The sequence below is a fragment of the Colias croceus genome, chromosome 24 (assembly GCF_905220415.1).
Source record: "Colias croceus chromosome 24, ilColCroc2.1".
Classification (NCBI taxonomy): Eukaryota; Metazoa; Arthropoda; class Insecta; order Lepidoptera; family Pieridae; genus Colias; species Colias croceus.
In genome coordinates, this window is record NC_059560.1 from 730,028 (window position 1) to 738,786 (window position 8,759).

The window sequence follows — 8,759 nt, forward strand, 5'->3', positions numbered from 1 at the left end:
AGGAGTTTGACACGTCCTTATAATATTTTTTTTCACCCTGCGTTTTCTATTTACGCACTATTACACCAATTACGCAACGGTGTGAGGTACGGCCGCATTTTTTCCCTCGAAAATGTTCCTCTCAATACTTTCCCGCGTTTTCCTTTGAACAAGTAACGTCGCTGCGAATTTTCTTTTGCAAATTTATGTCACTCTGTGGAACTTAAAGTGAATTTGTTTGGAGTTAGGACTTGCTATGTTCTACTTTTTTGTCTATTTCGTAATATATTTTTTTCTTGTATTATCTGTGGCTATTTGAATATTGTGATGAGTTTTTGTAGTTTAATGGTATTAGTTATTGTATGCTATAGTTTTTCACTATAATAATATTTATGAAGTTTATAGGACATTAAGTTATTAAGTATGTTTTTCATTAAAAAATATGTTACCGTGACAAGTTAATTAAAATTAAACTTATTTTTTTAAGATTGCGCGTAATTCAATTTAAATTTCATCAGTTCACAGTTATAATCTGCTTTTTCCTAGTAATAGTCCCGAATTTTTTGTCGTACTTTTGGAATTTCGAAAATAAAAATTTCAATAGTAATTGTATCTATATTACATACACAATTATTTATTATTATGTTATAAAGAGCATACTTTGTTGTATTTAATAAAAGCTATATCCACAACAAAGATATTCTTTATAAATATAAGATATCTCAACTTCGAGTTCGCGAAAACTTAAGGGAGGTGCAGTGTCAGCGATGTCGGCACAACTTTGTTATCTCACGTCAGTTAAGTTACACATAAGTGACTAACTTGTGCAACTTAGATTATGAATGCAGTGGGTCATGTTAATCGTGTGTCAAGTTGAGATTTGTGATAAGAGTTATCTTTGGATTTTAGTTGAAGGTACATTTATTTTGATATATACTTGGATCAGTTTACAAAAATTATTTGTGTCTTTTGCAGTCAATTTACAGCATTATTTTTAGAGATATGGCTCGGTATATTTGTTCTTTGTATACACCGTTATACAATACAGATAGATACTAATATTATAAAGCTGAAGAGTTGTTTTTTTGAACGCGCTAATCTCAGGAACTACTGGTCCGATTTGAAAAATTATTTCGGTGTTAGATAGCTCATTTATCGAGGAAGGCTATATAACATCACTAGGGACTGGAACATGCTTCTTGAATCTGTGTCCCCGATGAGTACAATATGGAGGTCTTCAAGAGGAGAGTGAACAGGTACATTCTAGGACAGCGCGCTCCATCTTAGGCTACATCTCAGCTTACCATCAGGCGAGATCGTGGCCAAGCGCTTCCCGTACGATAAAAAAAGTAAAAATCTGTTGTAAAATCATTTCATAATTTCGAAGCATTGTAACATTTCCTGTCTCCGAATTACTCTTGATTAAAAATGTTCGTTCAAATTACGCATCAACAACACTTATCTACTAACACCACTTAAACTAATTCCAAAATTTATTATAACTTAACATTAGTTACAAACAACTATTAAAGTCAGTCACATTATGCATACATGCTGAAGTTGGCACATTATCATATTTAAAACGGAAACTTAATCAAAGGAATTATAATATAAATTAAACTAACACAGCTTCAAAGCTCATCTTGATATTATGTCGTATAAATACTTCGTTAATGAATATCTATAGTTTGTAACTTACTAGTTGATTGCTCTGGTTTCATCCGGAATGAACTGTGATAAAAGAAATATAATAATAATAATATGGAACTTAGAGATAATAAAGCTTTCTGATGGTTTAATAATATTATAATTTGGGATGTACCTAGCTTTTACTCGTATATATATTTAAGTATTTAAACTTTATATTATAAAGAGGAAATATTTGTATTGAAATTTGGCTCAAAAGTACTGGACCGATTTTAATAATTTTTTAGCTAAAAGAAAGAAACATTATTAGGAAGTAACAGAATGCAATATTTTAAATAGTTTTTATCACGTGCCAGCCCGGGTAGAGCCGGGACGAGTGTCTAGTCAATTGTAAGTACTATGTACACAATCACAAGACAATTGCTTTTCAGACTGTTGTATGAAAAACCAATTATTACTTCACTACATAGTATAAAACAAAGTCGCTTTCTCTGTATCTATGTCCCTTTGTATGCTTAAATCTTTAAAACAACGCAACGGATTTTGATGCGGTTTTTTTAATAGATAGAGTTATTCAAGAGGAAGGTTTTAGTATATAATTTATTAGGTTTTAGACAAAGCGAGCGAAGCCGCGGGCGGTAAGCTAGTTCCCTATAAAAACGTAAGTATGCAAATTGTTTTTGACCGCAACTTGTAAAGTTATGTTCTCGGATCTGTAGCAAGAAACTTGTTAGTTTGTTAGTTTCCAACTACCGTCTTACGTTATTTAACTCACCACAAAGGAATAAATTCATAAATACAAATCAACATTGTTATAAGCCTGCAATATTATACTAGTAGACGCGGCATACGCCAACATCATTGCACTAAAAAACAGCGTAATTAATACATACCTACTTACTAACGCATTATCACCAATACAGTTGTTCTCTCTTTCACTCTCACGCACGAGACATAATACATGTCTCACTCATGTACTTCGTAATAACAACTGCCGATTAAAATATAAAAAGAACGTCCAGCCACGACGCTGAATGGTGCGTGACCACTGCGTGACTAAGTGAAACTCGGGCACTTACCTGAGTTTTTTCTTGCCAAAATAGAGAGCGGGTAACGTATCTAGCTTTTTTATATATCATAGTAAGCCTGTATCTTGGCTTCAAACTTCCTGTATATTTAAAGTTTACGGTTTAAGACATTTATTTCTCAAAAAGATTACATTTGAATCACTTACAGAGAAATAATAAAAAATTTTATTATAAACATGTTTGCTCGCTTAAAGTTTAAACTAGCTTTACACCCGCGGCTTCACCCGCTTTGTCTAAAACCTAATAAATGATATACTAAAGCCTTACTCGGAACCATTCTATCTATTAAAAAAGAGCGTGTGTGCCGAGCACACGTGTCAGAAGTAAAACTTGTTTGGCAATTTCAAACACACCAAAAATCGTTGCCCTCCATGACATGACGCTATTGGCATGACAAGACATTGAAATTTCTCTCAACGTGTCTACAGAAGTTTCACTTCATAAACCTGCTCCAAAATCCGTTGCGTAGTTTTAAAGATTTAAGCATACATTGGGACATAGGGATATACGGACAGAGAAAGCGGTTTGTTTTATACTATGTAGTAAACCAGTGGTGAGAGACTCATTTCAATCAAAAACTTAAATTAACTGTCACCTATTTTCCGCTGCACGTATCACGATGAAAAATCATTTCACAAAGCTACGCTGTAATAAAAAATCTAATATTCTAATATATATTATAAAGGCGAAAGTTTGTATGGATGTATGGATGTTTGTTACTCTTTCACGTAAAAACTACTGAACCAATTACAATGAAATTTAGCACACATATAGAGGGTAACTTGGATTAACACATAGGATAGTTTTGTATCCCGGAAATCCCACGGGAACGGGAACTATGCGGGTTTTCCTTTGCAAACGCGGGCGAAGCCGCGGGCGGAAATCTAGTATTATATACATTGTATCATTACGATACGTGGAATGAAAGCTATGAAGTTAAAAGTATAGTCGAGACGACGGCTGACTGCGGATATCTATATAAATATATAAAGCTGAAGAGATTATTTGAACGCGCTAATCTTAGAAACTACCGGTCCGATTTGAAAAATTATTTCGGTGTTAGATAGCCCATTTATCGAGGAAGGCTTATATCATCTCGCTGAGACCAACAGGAGCGGAGCACTACCGGTAAAACCGCGGAGCACAGCTAGTATCAATATACTATACAAGTATATATAATTCAATATTTACTTGTATATTATTATATGTATAATATACAAGTATATATTGAATTAGATTCAAAATAATCTTACTTCCCTTTAACAATATATTTTTTTTATGAATGTACTTACGAAATTTTCATGTGTGATATTCTTTCCTGAGTATTTACCAGATTCACACATAATAGTTCCTCTGCGGGTGAAACCGCGCTGCACAGCTAGTTGAAGAACTTACATATTTATTTTTAATATGTACAATTTTATTATTATAAGCTTGTCCTATATTGCGTCGTTATGTGTTTAACATATTTCATAAAAAAGTTACCCTTATTTATTAAATATTGTTGCGAGTTTTTCAATAGCAACCCGGATTGAGGAAGTTTGGTATCTCCTTGTCTCAGAGAGCACGTAATGCAACCATCTCTCTCTGTTAGAGTGAAGAAGAGTGGAGATGAAAGTGATGAAATCAATACTAAAATTATAAAGGTGAAGTTTTTGTTTGTTTGTTTGCTTGTACGCGCAATCGATTAAAATATTTTTTTCAGTGTTAGATAGCCTATTTATTGTGAAAGGCTAAATGGAGGGTATTAAAAAAAAAATTATTAGCAACTTCAAATATAACATTACAATATTGCTCTGCCTTCTGAACTAGGTAATTACCTGTATCTCAGAAGGCAGTGCCTTCCCTTACAAATTCCATATTACATTATATTTGGCAAGTTAACAAAATAAATTTTAGTGACTAATGACGAAAGAATACAAAGTAAATGATAAAGAAAATAAAAATAAAATATACGATTTGGCCGATGGATATTGTGTGTGTGTGTGTGTGTGTGTTGTGTGTGTATGTGTGCTTGTGTGTACCTATGTTTGCGTGAGTGTGCATGAGTGAGTGATAATACTCATAATACTAAAACTTATACTCATAATACTGATATACTAAAACTTTCGTCGCTCTATCTATTAGAAAGAAAATCCTATCAAAATCGGTTGCGTACCTTAATGTATCTAAGCATACATAGGAGTAGTACATACTACATACAGACAGACAGCGGAAAGCTGCTTTTTTATAGTATGCTTGTCGAAGCTTTTGATATCGCTTCACTTGATATTATGATTTCCGCCCGCGGCTTCGCTCACGTTTGCAAAGGAAAACCCGCATAGTTCCCGTTCCCGTGGGATTTCTGGGATAAAAACTATCCTATGTGTTAATCCAAGTTACCCTCTATATGTGTGCTAAATTTCATTGTAATCGGTTCAGTAGTTTTTACGTGAAAGAGTAACAAACATCCATACATCCATACAAACTTTCGCATTTATTGTTAGTAGGATTTATAATATAAGGTCAGCACGCCCAAAAATAATTATAATAATAGTTATTTTTAAGTATGCTCACCCAATATTATTAATGTATTCATAACATAAGTAGTCTAAATACGAAATAGTACAGAATAATAACAATAAAATAAAACCAGAAATAAATAGCGCGATTATCCTATATTGTATACAAACATCTCGGTAGTTTAAACCAACTAGGTAAAAACGTTTTGGCAAGTCATTTGAATATAAGAGCTTATTAATTTTTTCTAATGTGAATAGGTACGAGCTATATCGAAACACTAAAGCGAAACTACGCATAAAGTTTTTTGTTCAATATTTTACGCTAAGCCAAAAAAGTTCGTGAAATACGTGTTCTATGAAAACAATCTATGCTATGCTTTTGTAGGGGCAGCAAAAAAGTATAATAGCTGGCTACAGGCTAGTACATATATGATATAACGATCCCTTTGTATCGGCTTTTAATAGTTTTGTTGTAGTGTATTTAATAGTTTAGTTGAGCTTACATTATTATTACTGACTTCCTGTTAATCCAACCATTGTTCGTGTTACATATGATCTTATAAATAAAAATGAATTGCAAAATGTGTTGGTAAGCGCATAACTCGAGAACGGCTGAACCAATTTCGATAATTCTTTTTTTATTATATTCCTTGAAGTACGAGGATGGTTTTTATGTAGAGAAAACGTAAATATGTACCACGGGCGAAGCCGGGGCGGACCGCTAGTATGATATAAAAATGAATCGCAAAATGTGTTGGCGCAAAACTCGACTGAACGGATTTCGTTAATTATTTTTTTATAATATTCCTTTAACTACGAGGATGGTTCCTATGGAGAGAAAACGTAAAAATGTACCTAGGACGGGCGAAACCAGGGCGGACCGCTAGTTTCAAAATAAATGTAAAACATTGTCAACTGGAATTTTTAAGAATGTTAAAATGTACCTCATAGATGTATGTTTCTTACTCTTTGATAAAAAGCAGCTGATCGAGTTATAAAGATAATAAATTGGTACAAGCAGAAATTAGTCTGCATATAGTATGAAAGTTCACAATTGTGTGATTGAACCCAAGAAGTCGTGATACTTACACTCGTACCACTGTACCATAAACTTCTAATGATGATAAGGCTTATTTATTTACAATAAGTTGTTTACGTAGTTTAGGATGTTTATTTTTCCATATAATTTAATACCCTAATGTACCGTAAACGATATGGTTCCTTTAAATTGATTTCAATAGAGTTTATATGAGAAAGCTTTAAACAACTTACATTTACGATACTTACATTATTAACCGACTTCAAAAAAAAGGAGGAGGTTATCAATTCGGTTGATATTTTTTTTTTTTTTTTATGTATGTACACCGATTACTCCGAGGTTTCTGAACCGATTTACGTGATTCTTTTTTTGTTCGATGCGGAATGGTGTCGAATTGGTCCCATAAAAATTTTATTCGGATAGGCCCAGTAGTTTTTATTTTATGAGCATTTTTGTCTGTGCAAGTTTGAAGTCGGTTGTTTTTAACGCAGTTATTGACTTGTTTTTAATTTAATTATGAATAATCTCTTGTACTAATATGTATAATACCTAATTGAATTAATATAATATTAGAGCATTATAGTCAGCAAATGCATTATGCATACTTACATCTGTTTCACTGATCGATTTTCCATTGGGACAAGAAGGTGATAAGCCTTCTGTATCCTGCTAGACTGCGAAATTTTTCTTTATCTCCACCGGGAATTGAACCCAAGACCCTTCGGTTCTACGGTCACGCGTTAACCTCTGTGCCAAGGAACAATCAATATAATAAATGCAAATAATACAATAGTAAATTCATTTGAAAAATTTTTTGCTAACCTTACTTGTTTTCGCCTCATAAGTTTGACGGATGTTTATTTTATATTATTTATGTCGACAAAAACACACTCATAACACTTTTAAACCAGTCTAACCCATTTTAAGTTTTTCAAAGCACAGCTGTATGTTTAAAAGCTTTTTCATTGCTTATTTTCCCGTTTTATTTGATAGACTATATAATAATTATAATTTATGATAAGATAATGTTATAGGGAAAATAAATAATAAATAAATGCTAAAAATTGTTATTTACTACATGTCACATAATCCTACTAATATTATAAATGCGAAAGTTTGTGAGGATGGATATATGTGTATTGTGTATGTGTGTATGTTTGTTACTCTTTCACAAAAAAACTACTGAACCAATTACAATGAAATTTAGCACACATATAGAGCATAACTTGAATTAACACATGATAGGTTTTATCCCGGAAATCAAACGGGAACGGGAACTATGCGGGTTTTTCTTTGAATACGCGGGCGAAGCCGCGGTCGGAAAGCTAGTATATAATAATCACTCAAATAAAATCCGACGAAATACGGATACAATAATATATTTCCGGAATTTTCGGAACACATTTCTACAACTTATTATTAATATGCGAAATTACCAAAGGGTTTTGTGTAGCAGTAGCAATACACATTTAATATTTTGCCGGATATTACATCTAATAACTTTTGTTTTAAGAATTAATATGCAATATTACTAAAAGGCTTTGTTAATATTTATCTTTATAATAAATATGAATCGCTAAATGTGTTTGTAAGCGCAAAACTCGAGAACGGCTGAAGTGATTTCGTTAATTTTTTTATAATATTCCTTAACGTTGGTCTTATAAACATCTACCAAAAAATATTATCTATATATGTATATATTATGTTTTATTATTATTATGTTATGTTATATTATTATTATGTATATATTATGTTTTATTATTATAAATATCAAGTATTCTATAAGAATTTTGTAGTAAAAATCTAAAAAATATTCAAATAATTCAAAATTTAACAGAGGAAATAGTTAAACTTGATGCTGTGATATAGAGCTATCTCTATATAGAAGAGCTATAATAGACTGCGCTCGCTATAAAGAAAAATCAGATTAGAAAAACTAAAGTTAAAATCGGATTTTGAATCAATTTAAAAATAGACGTGTGATAGATTTGACTAGGTAGTCTAAATATTGTATGAATATGTAGTTCGGTAATACCTTGATAAAAAAGCTGATAAGAAATATTTACCGATCCTTATTTATTTGTAAATAATTGCCTTAAAATGTTATAAATAATAAAAAAATAAGTATTTTGATAGAGTCAAAAGACAAAACAAAAAAAGCAAAGTATTTTTTATAAAATACGAAACAAAAACAAGTATTGTGAAACATGCAAGAGCCTTTGACGTGCTTTTCTCAGGCAAATAACTAAGTATAGAAAAAGTAACTACTTAGGTTACTGTTATTGAACACAGTTTCCCTTTAAAAATTCTTTAGCGCATAAAGTCACTTTCTCGTAAGCTTATAAATAATATTAACAAACTATACATCAAACAAGTGATAACTGCGTTAAAAACAACCGACTTCAAACTTACACTTGCAAAATTTACAAATACCTACAGACAAAAATGCTCATAAAATAAAAACTACTGGGCCTATCCGAATAAAATTTTTATGGGACCAATTCG